At 39.0% G+C, this 19,499-nt stretch overlaps 1 long non-coding RNA gene across 1 annotated transcript in view; it reads left to right on the forward strand.

The window, feature by feature from the left end:
• Window positions 1-787: 787 nt before the first annotated feature.
• Window positions 788-19,499, forward strand: part of LOC135308845 (uncharacterized) — an 82,747-nt gene continuing 64,035 nt past the window's right edge. The window contains exons 1-6 of the long non-coding RNA XR_010369196.1: window positions 788-848; window positions 1,410-1,502; window positions 8,733-8,809; window positions 8,950-9,089; window positions 14,530-14,730; window positions 17,676-17,787. This is a non-coding gene — a long non-coding RNA (uncharacterized LOC135308845). The remainder of the gene's footprint in view (window positions 849-1,409; window positions 1,503-8,732; window positions 8,810-8,949; window positions 9,090-14,529; window positions 14,731-17,675; window positions 17,788-19,499) is intronic.

Raw genomic sequence — 19,499 nt, forward strand, 5'->3', positions numbered from 1 at the left:
GTGTATGGCCCCAGATTAAGTAATTAAGTAATTATACCATGCAATGTGATCAAAAGCTATTGGGAAGTCCAGAGCTGAAGTCTAATGCACTGCAAAACCTGTCACCAAATACAACTGGTGTTAAACAACCTTGGGGTTTTCTGTATTCCCAGCATCACACAATCCTGTTTAGGCAGCTGGAAAGGTAAATACCAGAAATTATTCTGTTCCTGACTGCTCAGCTCAAAAGGACTGCATGAGAAAGCATCTGCATTTCTAGCAGACAAAAGTACTTGAATTCTTCTGTAATTTCTCTGACAGTTTTCTTTATACATTGAGCCCCCATGTATGCCTTCCAGGTATCGAGATGCTGCAAAATTAAAACTGAAATCAGCACAAGTGATTACTTAGATTAGATTGCTTTATTCTAGCCAAACTTTTCTAATACTTATTAGCAGTTTCAAATATATCTTGTCAAGGCACATCCTTAGCTGACACCTTGCTGCATGTTCTCAGTGAGCCTGTGCTACCAAGAATTTTTCCTGCTTTGTAACAAAGTTTTGCAAGATTTTGTAGCAGTCAGGATTTAGCTCACACTGCAAGAAGTAGAAACCTAATTTTTCTGCATGCACTTGAGTCTTATCCTCCAGAAGCTTGAGCAATGGGCCTTCAGAAAATGTTTCCATCCTGCTCAATATTTAATGTGTAGTCTTTCCATCTGCAGTGCCATAAACATGTAAAGGGTTAGACAATATTTTCCTGTGATTGTCTGTGGTTAGTTCCTCTGCTACAATGCTGAAATCTTATTTCTTAATTTTTGCATATATTGTACCAGATTGACAAATAGACACTTCTGCTATTAATGAAAGGTATGGAAGTTTTCAGCCATAAAAAGAAAAAAAATTGAAATTTAATAACAGTAACAGAACCCTAATTGTAAAAATAATGCAGTCATATAAATATATAACTAAATATAATAGCAGTAACTATAAATATAATAGCACATTTCTGCTCAACTAAAATGAATGGATAACCCTTGCATTTTCACTGCAGACATTCTATTTGTTCTTTTTTATTTAACAGTTCTGTTTTAGTGAATGAATTTGTATAATATATATACCTGAAAAAATAAACTCTTTGAAGAGCCTGAAAAACAGGGAAATAGCACCTTTCTCAAAGTATTTAGCTGAACTGTTGATTTCTGGATTATAAAGAAAGTTATTATTTTTATCTGAAGAGATATCCAAATGTTTTTGTCAATAATCCATCACCTTCTAACAAACACATTATTTACTCTGAGGTAACACAGATAAATAGTAAGCAAGATGAACAAACACATGATCATTTTTATATTCTCTGTATTGATGTCACTAATGCAGTATTAGGCAGATGGCCTTGGGTCACCTAATTCTAATTTGGTTTCTGGACAGAATCATGGGTTCATCACCACAGAAGCCACTGGGGTGGCATCTTCCAGTTCAGTACAGATGGCACATAAGTCTGAACTGGAAGGTTTGGTTCTGGTAAGTAAATTCTTCACCAAAGCCAATGGGAATTGCATCACTGACTTTGTGGGAACAACCTCACCATGGTGAATCTTGGGCAAATTCTGGACTGTCTGCAACTCAGAGGGAAAAGGGTTACACTTGCTTTTCCAGTCAGGACCTGTGCTGAACCATGAGGAGAGAGACAGCCCTAAAAAGCAGAGAGCTGCTATTATGTTTTACACGAGTTGTCATTAAGACCTCATCTTCACTAAAATGAGATTTTTGTACTCTATCTTCTTTCACCCCTTTTCTTAAATATACTTTAATGTCGCAGAAACTGCTTTTTTTTTTCAAAGCACACTAATGATAGCATGGGAAAAGGAGATCTTTACTTTCATACCTCCTTATAGGCAGCTTTACAAGATAACAATATACATGTTTAGCATTGCTACCTATGACAGTCTTTGTTATCTACTAAGCAGAATGTTATTTTTCCAGCAACATATAAAAGGAGGCAAATGGCTGCTCATCATCTTCTTTTCAAGAATGTTTTACATACAATTCTCTCTTGGCTAATAGCTCCTTCTATTGTCCGTGACTTATCATTGTCAGGATTCTGTGCATTTCATCCTTATCTATTTTGCTGGAAATCTGAACATTTTCAAAGGACAGGCTGGATATAAATAGCCCATGCAGTATAGTCTCATGTAGAGTAAAGCATATACTGTTTTAGAATGTACAAGAATACTACTTTCACTGGTATGTTTTTGCTCCAATTCTTTCCTTTTCTCTGCCTCTGTCTCATTCATTTTTTTTAAACTCTTCTAAAGCACTATAAAGTAAGTATCAAAGGTATCCTGGGTAATTAGCCATTACAGTACTGTCACAGAGGCTTCTGCAGTCAATACAGAGATAATTTGGGCAATGGTGAATGACAGCATTGTCCAGACTTTTGGGATAATCAAGGACACATCCAGCTGTACCAGACATCTGTCAGACCCATGAATCATTTCAAGTAGCTTTGCAATATCCAGGCAACTCGAGCAAAGATAAACACTTCAGCAGCACGCAGCCACGGAAAAATACTGCTGCCACCAGAAAGCATTTTGCTGCTCTGTGCTGCAGGCCTGTCTCTCAGAGCAGGAGAGGTACCACACACATCTCTGGCATCTTGAAGGGGCACACATTTTTAACACTACCTACTGTAGTATGACTAAAGTGGCATCCCCTGCACATGCACACACATATTCATTAGAATTACTGAGGCAAAAAGAAAACAAGGGGAAAAGTCATACAAAAACTCAAAGGCTGAAGTAATCCTGATAAATGCAACATGCCCCCTTGCAAATAAGAGTATTTGTACTCTTTATATTGGCCTGAAATGGCTAGTTGTACATTTTCTAGATTTTGCATACCTGTGGTGGAGCTGTTACTCTAAATGTGCATCAAGATTAACAAGGAGCTGGAAAACTCTCTTGGAGTTTCCTGTTGCTGTTACCTTAGGCACGTACTTGTGTTGGAGAGCTGAAAGGAAACAAAGGCAATGCTTTGATGGCCTGGGTAAGTCATGGGACAAAGCCTGGAGCTGTGAGGTTTGGACTTTGCTGTGCCACAGTCACCTGCATGGCTGTGGGCAAGTATTGTCCAGTCTCTGTGATTTGGATTCTCCCTCTAATTACCAAGCCCATCTTTGCAAAGCCCACTGATGCCCCTCCTTTGGATTAAGTTACTCTCAGTGCTTTGCAGGTGTGTGGGCATGGCTGCTCTGTCCTAGCACACTGGCTCTCAAGGATGAGTTAAGTTGAAGGGGAAACAGCTGGCAGGATGAGGTGAGCCAGTTTGCTTTCCTGTTTAAGGTGACCACAGGCTATGGAGGTGAGCAAGGAGCAGCACAACTTGTATTCAGACAGTGTGGGTTTTGCTGCACTCTGCAGGCAGAAAAACTATATGGAATTGCTCCTAAAAATTCTATTAAAATGCTATAATTACACCAGAGAGTAAAGGAGATTTCTGAACAACTGTGAGCTATCTGTCATACAAATATCTGCCATAGACTTCTTTGAAATGTCACACTTCACACTGGAGTTGAAATTGGTTGTGTTTCTCCCTTGTTATCTTTATATGGCACTGATGGGAAAAAGTGTTATTAAGATTTCAGGGTGGCACTGAAGAGCTTTGTTCAACTCCACCCAAGACCCTGAGTCTAAGAGCAAAGCAGCACTGGCAGAGAAAGCTCCTGAAAGCTTTGCTGGTGAGTGGAAGGGCAGCATGGATGGAGCTGGGCTGGGAGGTGCTGGAAGCAGTTGGTGATCAGGCAGGATGCAGAGATTGATTTGCTGTGAGTGCTGTGGCTGAAGCAATTGCTTTTGGAAAGCAAGAGGAAGAATTACTGGTGAGACATCAGGGGCTGTGATTGACAGATTGGTAGCTTTCCAGTGACAGAATGAGGGGCACTGAAGTATTTGGGGAGAAAGAGTGAGCCCACCACAGAGAAAATGCAATGCATTGATGTTGCTTCTGATTATGAAGATGTAGAAATGCATCTTGAAGAGCTGACAGAGGTGTTGACAAACTGTTGCTGCATCTTCTAAACTTACATTTGTCTTTGTTCCCTGCTTGGCCTTTTCCTCTACCACCATTCCCAGCTACCACTGCAGTTCAGTGTCATTGTCACTTAACTCTGAAGTTTGGGTAATTTAGGAACATGGGTTCTGTTATACCAACAAAGCTCTTCCTGAGGTATATTTTTCTGTTGTGATAGAGCTGTGATAGACTGCCAGTCTCTACCAATCCTTGCTGGTAGAGGACACTGGCCCAGGGCAATCAGGCACACTTCAATAAAGCAGTATACTTGAGCTCAGGTATTCCCCCTTGATTTCTGAGTTCTGCCACCAGCTGCTGGTGGTTCTGTACTGACCTACACCCTCCACAACTCCAGTTCCTAATCTGTAATGCATTGCTCATGCTGTTTTGAAATGATATTGGCTAGACATTAGTTTTTGCCTCAGTGGTTATTCAAGTCTGAGCACCAGAGTAAAATAATGCAGTTGTTAGGGATTGCAACATCCCACCAGTTGTGTTGGCCCCTTAATGTCTCCATTTGCATTGCTAAATAATTTGATCCTTGATAAGAGAGTAGTTATTGGTTGGAATAGACAACAGTAATGCTGTCCTCACTGTATCTATTTAATTTGTAGGTTATTTCTGTTATTTCAGTTTCCCAAGTTTATGTGTAGAAAGATGATGCTGACTTCATATATCCAGCTGAAGATTTGATTTATTGTGAAATAATTTCTAGACTCTCATAGTGGCAACCTCTTCAGGTCACCTACCCTGTCATCCTCAAGCTTTCTTTCAGTATCTTTATGGAACTATTTTGACCTTCTTTTGCTTTAAAATAATCTCTAGTTAATTGCAATTCATTTTCCCTGAAATATTCTTCAAGCTTTTGCAGTTTGTGCAGATCTCCAGAACCAGAATTCTCCCTGCAGCGAAAAGCCTGGAGCATGTTCATTATTTCTGTGCTGAAAGCACTTCACTAATTTTGCTGTGTTGCAGCAGGGAACCTTTAGGTTTATTTGCTTTTATACCTGGCTTTGCACAGTTTTGTTCATTCATAAATGTGGAAACTCACTTCTCTTACTTCCTAGAGTGTACGTATAATTCTTCCACTGGAAACTGTGCAAACTGCCTGGATATTTTTACCTCTTTAAGGAAACTACCTCTCTTTAACACACTGCTCTCATATGATGGATTCTCTAGGGCTGTTACTGTTCTTTATTCTTGTGGTTAGCTTTGAAGAAAAATAGCTTAAAGTCAATGGGTCAGACTCTCTGGACTGGCAGAGCCCTGTCAAGGAACTCCTTGCACAGAATATCCTGAACACCAAAGTTATTAATGAGTTTTTAAAGTTTTTAGATGAATTCATAGCTATTTGAGTTATTTGGTAAAAATTATATAAAGTGATCCTGAGAAAACATTCAACACAGCCAGTCCATAAACATCTAGTTACTGGAAATTAGGTTAATGTAGATGAGGAGAAATTACTCTGCACACATCTTAGGTTTTTTACTCTCTTCCTAAAGAACCCATCAGAGAGGAAACACAGATGCAGGAGGATATCTGTCCTAACCCAGTTTATACTGTCAGGCAATGTTCATGGCTTTTGGATCCTTGTAAGATCATATTTACAAATAGGCTAATCAAAGATACATGAAAACTGACCCAAAGTATCCTAAAAAAAAATTACAAGGGTTGCTACAGTAATATGTCTTGTGTGAGCATGGGCACTTGAGTTACTGGGCAGAGTCTCAATAATAGAACTGGCTCCCAGTCACTATGTGATCTCCCATCAGGAGCTGGTTCAAAGGTCCCCAGCAAAGGAGAGACTTTGCCTCCTCAGAGCTACAGTAATCTCTAACCCATCATATGGGAAGAATCTGGCTGTGCACTTTCAGCTTGCTTTAATCACACAAAGACCCAACAATCTACTATTGCTTTTTCATAATCTGCTTTAATTGTCATTGATTTGTACGTTCAGGATGTGCCCTGAGCTAACTGAAGCATTTGTCTGTGTTTGTGGCTGACTGCCTGTGTTGCAGTCCTCAAACTGCTCTCCTTGGGGTCCCTGATGAAACCTTTTTCTGGGCAACACCTCTGTGTTTCCCAGGCAGGATCTTGCTTGCAATGCAAGGATTACCTGAGGCAAGTCCTTCCTGCACAGGTTTAATTGTCACATTGTTACCCTCTTCCTGGCTTCCATTCCCCGCAGTCATCCACACTTAAAACAATGAACAAACATATTTTAACAAGATAAACTGACATTAATCAATTATGCAGGAAAAATGTATCACTGAGAACAATCTGGATAACCACAACCCACAAAAATCACATTTAACCAAAATTACATGGTTGCAATGAAAGAAATAGTGTTTAATTACTTAAACTTTGCTCAGTGACTTCTCCAGTGGAGACTCTAATGTGATCAAGAAACCATTTAACAAATGCAGGTATCTTTCACCTTGAAACTTACAATTTTAATTTACAGTTAATCCTCTGGGTTTTCCAATAATACACAGTCTGATTTTTAGTAATATAGTTGCTGTGTTTTAAACATGATTCAGTACTTTGCTGATTTAATAAATGAGGTAAGCTAACTGGACAAAATTTCCATGAAAAGACAGGATGGGTCAAAAGGACAGAAGGGGTGGTTTCTTCTAAATGTCACGTGTCATAGTCAGCAGGCACATATTGGGCTCACTGATCGTACTTCTACCACCTGGAAGGAAGTGTCATTGTCCCTGCTACATCTTCAGTAAGGAGGTTGTGCCTTGCACAACACAGGGAGCCTGCAGCAAAGATCCAAAGCAGACAAGAAGATGGGTAGTTTAGCTGAGTGAAATGATTAGGATTCAGTTTGATCAAGCTGAGGTGCTGCTGGGACTTTTGATGTGACCTCCTCATTTTGATCACCTACAGTGCCACCCCTGTGGTGACAGACAATTCTCTGCTTGGGGCAACTGGGAAGGGATGGGCTGGCTTGTTTCTCCATGTGGAGAGCCAGGCTTTAAACATGAGGCAGAGGTTCAAGAGAGGGAGCCATTACTACATGAACAAGTGGGACCAAGGGTAACCCACCTCTAAAGAGAGACTGTCACTGCCACAGGGACCTCCTACTGAGAAACAGAGCTGGGACAGCCTTGGTGTCTGGAACAGCATCTTCTGTGGCACCAGAAAATCTTAGTAAATATTTCAGATTACTTACTGTAATCATCTTACTGACCATCATCTCAGAAGTGCCATAACCCTTTTTCTGTCCACAAAAGCTTGTTGGCTTTTGCAGCATGCCATCAACAGGAATATAGAGTATCTGCAACAAATTATTTTGTAAACAAGCAACTAATCAGGAATTATTTCCTTGCGTTATAGTACAATAACTTCCAATAATGAATGTATTCAAGAAAGCAGTTGTCTGTTTACAGATACTTCATGAACTGAAAAAGTATTAAATGATATTTTTATGAAATATTAATGTACTACAGCATCTGACTTTGCTATGTCATTGCACTGTTTTGAATATAATTTAGAATTATGTGAGAAATAATAGAAACAATATATTAATTCCAAATTCCATAGGCCTACTCTGTACCAGGGAAAGCACATTTATGGTTCCCTGACAAATGTATGAAAATGGAGCTATCCCCTCCCTATTCCTTTTTATTGTAAATTAAAGACCAAGCTAAAACAATATGTTAGAAGACCCCATAGGAAGGATCTCTCACATCATCAGTTTGCAGATTCTAAGAGGGACATCTGCTGTTTTCAAGAGATTCCTCTCCTCTCTTTGCTTGGGTTTACAGGCTGGCCTTCCACATCCCTTGAGTACAGCTTGAGTCTTTCATGCAAAAATCATGTATGGGTCTGCTTTTTACAGAGGCATCCATCCTGAAATTCATGCATGTAAGCTTTTGATTTACAAGTGAAAAATAAATTCACTTGTAAGCATGTAGTTGTACATTAGCCTTTGTAAGAATCTGCCTCTATAGGTTTCACTTAGCATGGTCACCATTTTAAGCTGTGTGTAATTAATCTGTCATGGAAATTAATTGTTTATTTATTACATAAGTATGCCTTTTAATAAAATTACTTCGTGAAAACCTAATTGCTACTATAGTAATACAGCATAACAGTTCCTCACATAAATACATGATTATTATGTACAGTCGCTTATCTGTGAACGAGCTCTGCTACTACTTTCCTTAATTAACGATACAAAGGGCTCCTTCATCTTTGCATATTCCCTAGCTAGGACATTGATACTCATTATTTCCTAAGTCCAAACACTGAAACTGTGTCAAGAATGCATCTATCACCAGATGGGTACTTATAGTCAGCGGAATTTTCCACTGCGTCAGCAAATTCAGCAATTTGCAATTTCTGTATGTCTGACGTGCTTTTATTGGTGAAGATCACTTGCAAATACCAAGATCATGAGACTGATTCCTTGGTTAGTCTCTCCAGCAGTCTAATCTAATGATAGTAATTAACAGCCTGTGATTAGGAGCCACTCTAGAAACTCTTTGAATGTTAATTTGCTTCAACTAATATGCAGCACTTCTGTGTAATGAGAACTATGCTATAGGTTCATGTGAAATCAAATTATTTTTCAGCATTTAATCATACAAATGATTCTCAGTTAATCACTTGAACAGTAAACCTCAATGTTCTAATATGTGACATTTTTCATGTGTTGTATTACAAATGTAGGTGATGGTATGATGAATCAAGCACTATTTCTTCAAAACAGGTGAAGAACACACCATGTGGATCACATAGTAACCAAGGTAATATCATTTTGAAGCAAGGCATTTTCAACCTTTCCTTTATCCTCCACTTTTTGGTTCTTCATGCTCTCACTATACTTGGGGTGCTTTTCTGTATGACACCTGGAGTGTATCCCTGAATTGCACTTCCTCTGTTTCAGACTGTTTTCCCAGGAAAACTGAACCAGCTGCACTTCAGTGTGCTTGAAGAAAGTGTAAGGAAGCAAGGCAGAATGAGCTCACCTTGCCAGTGGACAAGAGAGATCATGAAAAAACCACAGTGGAGTTAGGTATCAGCCACGTGAGTTGCTGCATTCCTTTTTGTATTTTACGTCTGCAAAGGCAAACCATACTGTTGAGAATAACAAAATTATTCCTTAGGTGAAGGAGTCAAAGATCTGAAAAAAAACCATGATCATTACCTAAGTGTAAACTTGAGAGAAAAGGCTTTCTCTGATCTTCTGGCTTTTTGGGCAAACACACATGGTGAGCAGTGACACTACAGATCTGGGACTGCTTGCTTTCTTCTTCTAGAAATCTATACTAACCAGAGCCCCCTGCATCAGCATCATCCCACAATGGACCCTGAGGCCATACCCTTCTCACTGCAAATCTGTTGTCTAGTTCAATTCAAAACTCGGAGAAAGGAATAAAAGAGGATCATTTGAGAGAGATATTTTGAGGTTATTTTTAATTTACTTTTTAAAATTCAATTTTTCAATATGTAAGCACTTGTTAGTTTGTCCCTCCTCATGTTGTATACTTTCTATTCTAGCACCTTTACTCTTGGCATCTTTTTATTCAAATATTTCCCATGACAGTAACACAGTTCTTCACCTTGAAGAACTGCAGCAAAATCCAGTCCTGGAGCAAGTAAAACAAACAACAACTTTAGCTGCAGTCGAAGCGTGTATTAGCCCTAAATGCCTTAAGAAATCTTCTGAATTTATTGTAATTTTACTGTTGGACTAAATTTTCCCTCTTGGAACTTAGACCTAAAAGCAAACCATATGGCAACTACACAGTCTCTTTTATCACTCCCAGCACCCTTGGTGTTGTACAGGAAACTCCACCTGACACTTCTTGCAGTGTCTGATGCCCTGTTTGGGATACAGAAAGTGAAGATCACATATCTGATTCTGCAAGCTGGCACCTGCCAGTAAGGACAGGTTTGCAGCTTATTTTAGCATTGTTCACCCAACACAATAAAGAGGGGATTTTGAAAGTCAGCATTTCTGAGGATAGGTAGAATGAAGGGGAATGGTTCTAATCTAATTGTAAATGCCCTGTTTTTAAAACACTTCTTGTCAATAAATCTTTTTAACAGACATTCTGGCAGCCTGCAGCACAGTCAAATCAGGAGCCCAGCTCCAGTCATGATATTATATTTCCATTATTCAGTGCATAAAAAAATGTAGAAAGTTACATTGAATTGGCTGATTTAAAAATGTGTTCAGTCTTCAGAAGCTTCTACTTTGGTGGAAGTACTGAAAATTTCTCAGACTGATATATTTTCATCATTCTGCCTTTTACATTCTGTTTAACACCTAAAAAAGGACTTTTTAAGAAACCTATCTACAGACTGAACATAGGTTTGAAAGTAGGAGATCTTGAGCTACAATTGTTTTTGTAGCCAAGTTGCTGTGTGTGCTTAAGTAGCTCATTTCCCAAATGTACAGTGAAGGAAATAACGTTTCTTCATCCCAGCAATTAATAATGGTCGCTTATAACTAGTTAATACTTTTAAGCATTTGGAATTGCCTACAAAGATGTAAGTAGAATCTGTTTTCCCACTATATTTCTTCTATCACCGCAAACTCAGACCTGGAAGTTGATCTGAGTTCTCTAACAACTTTTGTGTTGTCTTTTTGGTTGCTGTCCAGTTTTCTTCAAACTGCTGGCAGTCTAAGGCAGGTAAGGGGTATTCTTAGCTTTCTATTTCTTTGCTGCTCTCATGTCCCCAGCCCGGAATCTGCCTCCATTTCTCTAATGTTGGACTTATTCAGAGTATTGTGCCCCCTCTGGATATTGAGAATTGGTACCATGTATAGCTTATTAAGACAAGGTTTGACTGACTGGGCCACACTCGGGTAACTTGGTGTTAAGTCTAACTCTTAAAAAAAACCCCAAAAACAAGATTGTGAGGTGGGTTATCTCGTACACTTTTAACTTCTTTTTTATTTTAATTTATTTTTTCTGTTCAAAATATTTTTATTAGAAGCAGGAAGATCCAACTACTTGTGGCAGCTCTCCTCCAATGCTATCATGAGATTTGCTAGTGATGTTCTATAAATGCCAGCCAAAATCTATCTGCAAGAGCATCTGCTCAACAGTGCAAACCTGATGTAATTACCAACCATCATCTTTTATCCTCCTGCTGGGGCAACTGCTTCAAACATGATTTTTTGCCCTGAACTAAAAAGAAACTTGCTGTTATGTACAAAACCTGCCACAGAAAACTACCACAGCTTATACACGAATTCTAGTGGAATCTTGCAGCTACAAGACCTAACAAATTCCCAAGTAGCATGAGTCTTGTGGAAATACTTAAAATTTTTTTCATGTTCTTATTGGCTGCATCTGCTTCATACATTGTTGTTCTGTAAGATAATTTTAAGGGCTGTCAATAATTACACAAAAGAACTCTTTTCAAGAAATATAACATCACAAAAAAAGATGTTGCAGGTGCTCAAATTTGACTGTAATTAAGTTGTAACAGGATGTCATTTATGTGTGTGTGTAAACAGGTGATAGATACGAGGAGATGGATATTCTGTACATATAAACAATAAGTGTATACTGTATTTGTTTGTAGGAAAAACACAAATTCCCACACTATATTGTACTAATGGCAGATAAATGTTGCAGAAATCTTTGATATACAGCCCATACCTGTCAGCAGCTTTTTTATAACTATGTACTGATACCTTCCTCTCTGGGAATTGTTTCCAACATTGCAAACCTCCAAGGACTTTCAATTAATTACAGTCTTCTCTCTCGAGCGATCTGATAGAAAGATGCTTCCATTTTCCTTGCACTGTAGAACTGACTTCCAGAAGGGCCATCTACCTCAGTGTTCAGTTTCACATCCAGAGTCTCTGGCTGACTTTTCAGTCAGTGAAAGTGCAATACGCATCCTAAGTATAAAACTCTGATAACCCCAGCACAAGAAATGTTATAATTACAGGGTCATACGTTTGTCAAACAACACTGGTTTTACCTCATTCCTTGGGAAAAGCAACCAATTTTGATCACCCCTGCATAACCTTGTACTTCAGGTATTTAGGGGAAATCGCCTCACCTACAGTTTGCCAGTTAAACTGTTTAAAAAGGCAGGGGAACCTGGACTGCAGAAATACAAACCAACATTATTTGATGTGCAAATGCAACATGCACAGGATAAGGTTTCCACTGCATTTCTAAATTTATTATTTAGAACCACAGCTAAACTTCTGGCAGAGCATCATGTCAGCACTGCCTGCCTGCCTAAGAATATGTGCCTGTGGGACCCAGGGCAAGAGCTCCTTGTTCAGCAACCTCTCTGCTTCTAATCCTTTATGACTTCCAGACTTGTATTCTGGTTCCAGGAGATTTTGGTCATCCCTTAGATGTTTGGTGGGATGATGTCTGCATAGCTGTGCTGAAATGGGCTATTTGCATTGATTTAGCAATGTCCCAGACATGCAAGTGGGGATTCCTTCTCAGAGGTAGCAGAGGCACGTAAATATTGGCACTAAGGGGCATTGCTTGTGAAAGATATATATTTCCATGCAGAATGGTGGGTTTTGCACATTCTCTGCTATATTCTGATCTTGATTTACTCCTAATCAACCCATTTTCAGTACTGAAGTCCACAAGCCTGTACTGGGCTGCACCAGTAAAGAACTTTTGTCAGTGATGGTGATTTAATTAAATACTTCAAAGACATCTACAGTGACATTTATTCACCTCTTCACACAGTTGCCCCAGACTTTTTGTTAAACCTGTTGATATTTTTATTTCTCTGATAGCCTTCCTATTGCTGTATGTCTGTAGTTTATCATCTGAGGAAAGAAGCAATTGCATTGACAGAACTAGACCTTGTTATGCTATGAGTAATATTACATACAGTCCAGCACTTCTGGAGGGAATCTTGAATGCTGGTGCTTTATATACATGATAAACAAGGGGAATTTGGTTTGTATTTGAGATAATTTATGGTATAGGCTGCTTCACGTGTAGCTGCTGCTGTGCTGCTCTTTCATGCCAAGATTCATTACCCTTAATGGGTTGGCTAACATCTCTGGGACTTCTCCAAAGGTCTGTTAAAGAGCCCTAAAAGAAAAGGATACAGATTTTAGCTTCATATGTTTTTCATAAATGTTTTAGACATTTGGAACATGTCATTAAAATTTTTCAAAAGGAACAGAAGGAAAGCATTGTACTAAGTACTTTCTTCTTCCTACTCATTTTTGAGTAATTAATTTTGGGTAATGAATTTTCTGCTTATTGAAGCATATTTTGCCTGTTGTTCTTTGCCTGTTGATTAACAAAGAAGTAGGTTATCATATTGCTCAGTAGAGGCAGCATTGAGTAGCACTCCATGTCTATTCCATATGAATCTGCCTCCCTAAAATTGTGGTTTGTGCAAACCAGATCCTCTCTTAACAGCTAATCAAACTCTTTGGAACACTGATACAGGTTTTAGGCAATTCTTCAGTGCTTACTTAATCGCCCTTTTCATCCACTTTGACAATATGCTAGCGTGAAAATACTAATTATACTCTTACCATTTTCATCTGAAAGAGTAAATAGCATTAGATTGGTGTGCATAGCATATTTCCCCAAGGCTGAGGCCAGGAATTACTGGAAATATAAAATCAAGTTCTACTCCTACAAAATTTCCAGACCAATGGTATTTAGATACTCAGTTGCAATTTTCAGATTTTTTTATATTAAAAAGCTAGGTCAGCTGCAATGTATGAGATTTGGATTTTACTAAAAGGACAAAAAAAGGTACATTTCAAAATTAATTATGCATGCTTGTATCTGTAAGTGAACACCCTTAAAATCTATACACAGATTAGATTTATAGAGTAAAATTCAATAGTATTTTACAAAGCAATAAAAGTCCTTGTGGATTCTTATGAAAAACATCAATATATTTTAGTTTTAATAATGACAATGTTTAATAAATGAGATCCAGTTATCAGCTTCATGGATACTGCAACATAAAATCTTTTCTCGCATATCTAGGTATTTAATCTTTATCTTTTACCAGTCTTCTCCATTTGCTCTTACTATTTCTCCAATTTTTTTTTTCTTTTGTTTTTGTTTGTTTGGTTGGGTTTTTTAAAATAGACCTTGGCAAATTGTTTTACTTATTTTTCTTTGAATTTCAGGATGAGTAGTTTAATGCAGAAAGGTTATTTATTTTTGTGAGCACATCTGGCAGGGAAATGGGTGGAGCTTGTTTCAGTGATTTTTGCCTAGAGTACAACATAATTATTTTTATATATCTTGGCTGAAAAAGAATCTTGCAATCTACAGTCCTTGAGAACTGTTGTCTTGGTATTTTCCTGTATTTATTCTGGAAATGCAAACAACTGCAAACAGATATAAAATAATCTGGTTTATTTCACTGAATCCTCTCTTGCTTATACCAGACTACTAGCTTTTACCTACTACTTAACATCAAATGGTGACACAGCACTTAAAGGAAAAAAATATTTTTCAGAGATGAAATTGTCTTTTTTCTCCAGGCTCCATGGGGTACAACTGCCCTAGAAATGGGTATCACTGATTCTGCATACCATATATGTGGCCTTCAGATTAGCACACAAGTGATTCCCCTTTGCTGTAATCATCACCTTTGAAGAAACTCCCCATTTCCATTCCTTCTCCTCTGCACTGTGAAGAGGAGCTCATAGCTCCAGAGTGGCCAGACATCTGCATGTGGTTATGTAAGTACAAAGTATTTGGAGTGAATGTTGCAGTTGGTGGTGGCTTTTAAAATGCACCCAGGTGCTGAGGCAGGAGGTGTTTGTTACTGCCCATTTAGCAAAGCGCCGGCAGGACCCCTGCCGACCTTCTGTGTGTGACAGTGGGAGCAGCCCTGCTGTAAATGAGGATCAGCCTCTTCAATTGTTTTTTCCCTTCTTGCCTTGGCGCTGTATTTGGGAGCATGCATTAAGTTAAATCTTGTATTGGCTCACTCAGCTGGTGCCACTCTGACTCCCCAGAGCCAGAAGGACAAGCGGACAAGTCGTTTTCTGCTTTATTAAGAGATTTGAAGGTCAGAGCATCAAAATGGTAATTTCAATCAGAGCCAGTCTGGTTGCTCAGCAGACTAGCAGAGCTACTGTAGGTTGCAGATCTTAATGCATGCAGAGACTGTGATCTAATTCTGAACACTGCTTCTTGGGTCAGATCTGGTTGAGTCAAATCGTGATGCACCAGCCCATCGGGTCGTTCCTGAGAGGCTGCCTCCCACCTAGGTGGCAGCAAATAAAATACAAAGAAAAAAGGAAATGGAGACCTTGCTTTGCTGAACAAGCACAAATTTTTGCTTTAAGGATTAGCACTTAGAAAATAATCCACTGTTCCCTTTAGTGTAATCTCAGCAGACATACTAAATTCAGTGTCAAAGACTTTGCAGTTACTGTCAAGTACCAGACATAGGCACTCCTTGCAAATAGATGGGAGTAGAAAGCAGGGACTGGAAGAAAGAGAATAGATTAATTTCCTATTGTCTCTCAATTAATCCTTGTAGTGCCAAATGGTATAATGTTAACTACAACAGGAGATATTGTTAGGAAGTCACATTTTTATCCAAAAAGGAGAGAGGGATTGTAATGGCTTGTTTTCAGGTGTAAATATAACACTTTTTTCCTGACAGTATAATAACTAATGAGGATTTGTAGGCCCTTGAAGGAATAGCAGTATTTTTTAAACAAATATACATGAATTTTTAGACCCTCACTACAGCCCTCCCTGGATGCATAGGTCTGTGCCCAGCCCCAGCACACTAACAATAGCAGAAACAGCAATTATATAACAACTGTGAGTACCATTTTTCAGACACCATGGGTACTGCATTAGGAGAAAAAAAAATCCCAAGCAAACAAATTAGGAAAATGAAAGTATAGCACAGCACTTAATCACAGAGTTGTCTCATTTAAATCAGTGGGTCAGCTCATTTTTGTGTAATTATGCGTGTTTTTAAGACATGCTTGATATGTCATGAGACACTGTAATCTTATAATTGCAGCTATTCATTTCCCTTTGGTTTGCCCTACCTTTGGAAGAAGGAATGCTCCTGTTTTACTGGTTGTGGGTAGCTGGTGTACAAAGTGTGGACTTGTAAGCACTGCAATAGGATGCACAGCCGCAGAGTCTTAGTTTAAAAATAACTGCTTATTGCTGAAGAGATGGTAAATTACAGAAGTTGCTTGACTCCAGTGATACTACAGCAAGTCTGCAGCAGACAATCAAAGTGGCAGGGTAAATGGCTACTGCCACCTTCTCTGTGCTCTGAAAAAATTGAAACCACTGGAAGCCAGTGCAGGTAGGCATAATTATAAATGGGGAGCTCTGGCGAAGATGGAGTGCAGGTGGTGGGAGAACAGTAGTAAAATGATGTGTTTTATGTTACTGGTGTCCCGTCTTTTATTTACTTTAGTCTGCTGGCAGGATGTTTGTCTGTAAACATTACCACAAAACACTTAAACAGGAATAAAGTAACTTTTATTGAAGGAATTTAAAAGTAGTCTCTGGAAAACATGCAAGAAACACCATGTGGACTCCACATCTTCTTCAAAGTAGAGCGAACACAGCAGGGATCTGCTACTGTCACCAAAACCAAATCAAAATTGCACCGTTTAATATTTATATAATTGAAAGTACAAATCCAGTTTGCTGCCTGAAAGTACCTCTCGTGACAGCAAAGAACTCATCTTCTCAATCTTGTAATAACATCAAATTAATCCTGTAGTTTCAGCATAAACCAGTAACATCAGAAAAAGAGGGCTTACCACATATTGCAAAATACAACTTTCCATTCTTTAAACTAATTAGAGAGGCAGCCAGTAGCACCACTATGGTTCTGCCAGCATTTCCACAATAAAACCCCCTTTTCAGGGCTTTATAACTTGGCTGTAAAAAATTAGCTTCAGGCTGAAGCTTGGCATACTGTGGTTCACCCCAGCAGCAAATCAAGCTGTGCATGTGGTTATGTGTGTGGTTTCTTGATTGTTTCCTAAATACAAATCTTAATTAAAATTAATTTTGCCACTTCTTGGAAGACAATGATAAAATAAACAAATTTTTTAATAAACAATGTTACATTATTTGGCAGGCTTTTGCAGGGAGTTGTTAAGAGCATGGAAGTTTGAGGTTCAAAAAGTACAGACTTGTGATGCTTTTTTGTTTGAAATTAAATCATCAAGCGAAGTTGGAAAGCAGGTGATTGCACTTGCATGATGAACTTATTTCACAGGGTGTGATTGACTGCATGAAAACCACCAAACAGCTTTGACAGAAAAATTCTGCATGAAAGCAACTCACATGAGGGCACATAGTCCTTGAAGCCCTTGGAACAGCTGTGCCAAAGGGAGGATCTGTGTCCCCTGAGTTGCAGGGCTGTCCAGGCCGCTAAATACTCATGTGGAGCAGCCATCAGTGCCCTTCTCCACTTTGCATGTAGTGACAATGCCAGCCTTTCCCAGAGATCAAACGGAGTAATCTCTTCCGGTTGTGGGTGGCAAACTGCTGTTTGTTGAATTTCCATGTTATGGATGATCTCAGTGCATTATTAGTTCACAAGTGTCCACATAACTCATTATATTCACACATTTTGCAGTGAGCTGACTAGCATAAATAATCTTGAATCTAAATATTTCTGTTTCAGCTTCACTGTGGTCTGTAAGAATGCCCAAGAAGTCATGTCACTACCATGCACCTGGAAACAATGCAGGATGCACAGAGAAGTGGAAGCATTTGAAAGCAAATTAGAAAGACTGGTAAGAGGAGCAAAGCTGACTAATTCTTTTTTTCAGGGGAGTTTCTTAATTTTAATACAGTTGGTGTTTTGTTATTTTCCTTCAGCATTTCAAAAAAGTTAATAATAGTTGATTGTTAAATAAAAATAGGTAAAAATATGCAAGCCCTGGAAGCTAAATTTGTTTCTTCCAAAGAAGCAAAGAAAAAGACTCTAAAAACACATAAGAGATAGAGATTGTCATCAATATGCAGTAACATGCTCTCCAAATCATTCTTCAATATAAGTGTCACGAGGAAAACTAACAATCCACATCCAGTATTCCTCGATCAATGAACAGTTGAAGATGAAAATTAATATTATAGAGTAGAATAACCAATTATAAGCCAATTCAAAAGTCTATTCATCATGGACTCATTTTTGCAATGGGTGGATGAGACTTGAAAAGGAGAGAAAGTGAGTGAGTAAGCAGCACTGAGCAAACTCACCAGGTTCCCAAGCCCAGAGCTTTGTCACTCCCCCAAAACAGAGTTTATGGCTGATGAACAATGAAATATTTGGGCTCAGCCCATCTCCCCAACTACACAGAGTCAGCTAAGAGCTGTCTCTCATGCAGACGTAGGCTCAGGTTCTCCATTAGATCAACAAAATTTTGTTCCAGCTTTAATTTTCTCCCAGAGTAGCTGCCAGGATATCCTTGAACACATAAACCCAATTAAGCCAACCTAAACTGATCATTAGGCTTTCAAGTATGTGTCTGCTGAAATTTTATAAGGCTGTAGTCTGCTTAAAGTTTCACCTCCTGCAGCCACTCGCAGTTGACCCTGGGAGTCCACTGAAATAACAGACAGAGACTCCTAAATTTCTGGGAGAGTCTTTGAATAGTCTCAGAATTAGAGAAGCTGCCCAGATCACTGTGGTTCACAGGAGAATTGCTCTAAATTTCTGCTTTACTCCTTACTCCTTCCAGCTGCTGAGGTGGTACCCACTCAGAACAGCTGTTGTGACTCTGACCTGGCCTACACCTGTGGGCAGCCCAAGAGTGTGCAAGTGGAAAAGTGCATGAAGCAGATGTAGGAGATATGTATATGCTTCTTCAGGCACCATTTGTCACCTTGTGGACTGGTTTACATTTTCTGATTTATTCTCCCTTTGCAGAAATGATCATGATCAGGCTGTGATCATGGAGATTTCATTCAGCAAGCACTAGTACCCAGCAGAAAGTAAACAAAACCTACTGCTTTTTGTCCCACTTCACCTCCCCACCCTAGTTCCAGCTTATATAGGAAACTTACCTTCCCACAAACAGCTCTAGCTCTCCAGAACACGCTGGCTGAGTAACCAGTAACGCCAAATAAACTGAATTTGTTGAATGAAGAGGGTATGCATGGCTCCCTAATTCTGCTGCTTTCCACTGGCTTTACTCAGGCAGCTTAGTGACCATGTTGTCAGAAGCCAGTTTCACTGAACAAGCTAAGAAATCAACATCAGTTCTGCTCATCTGAGCTTTGTTTTCTTGTAAGGTTAGTTAATACTTGAATAGACTGCAGGGCCAGGTGAGCAGACGTATCGGAGAACACCTAGAGGATGTTTACACACAGCCATGGGCCAATGCCAAGACCACAGCCAATCTGTCCATCCTCATGCTCACTTTTCCCTGTCTTATTAGACATTGTGAGCATTCTCTCTCTTTAAGTGCTGCATTTCTTCATCCTTTAGTAGGTCTTCTGTGAT

The sequence above is a fragment of the Passer domesticus genome, chromosome 10 (assembly GCF_036417665.1).
Source record: "Passer domesticus isolate bPasDom1 chromosome 10, bPasDom1.hap1, whole genome shotgun sequence".
Taxonomy (NCBI): domain Eukaryota; kingdom Metazoa; phylum Chordata; class Aves; order Passeriformes; family Passeridae; genus Passer; species Passer domesticus.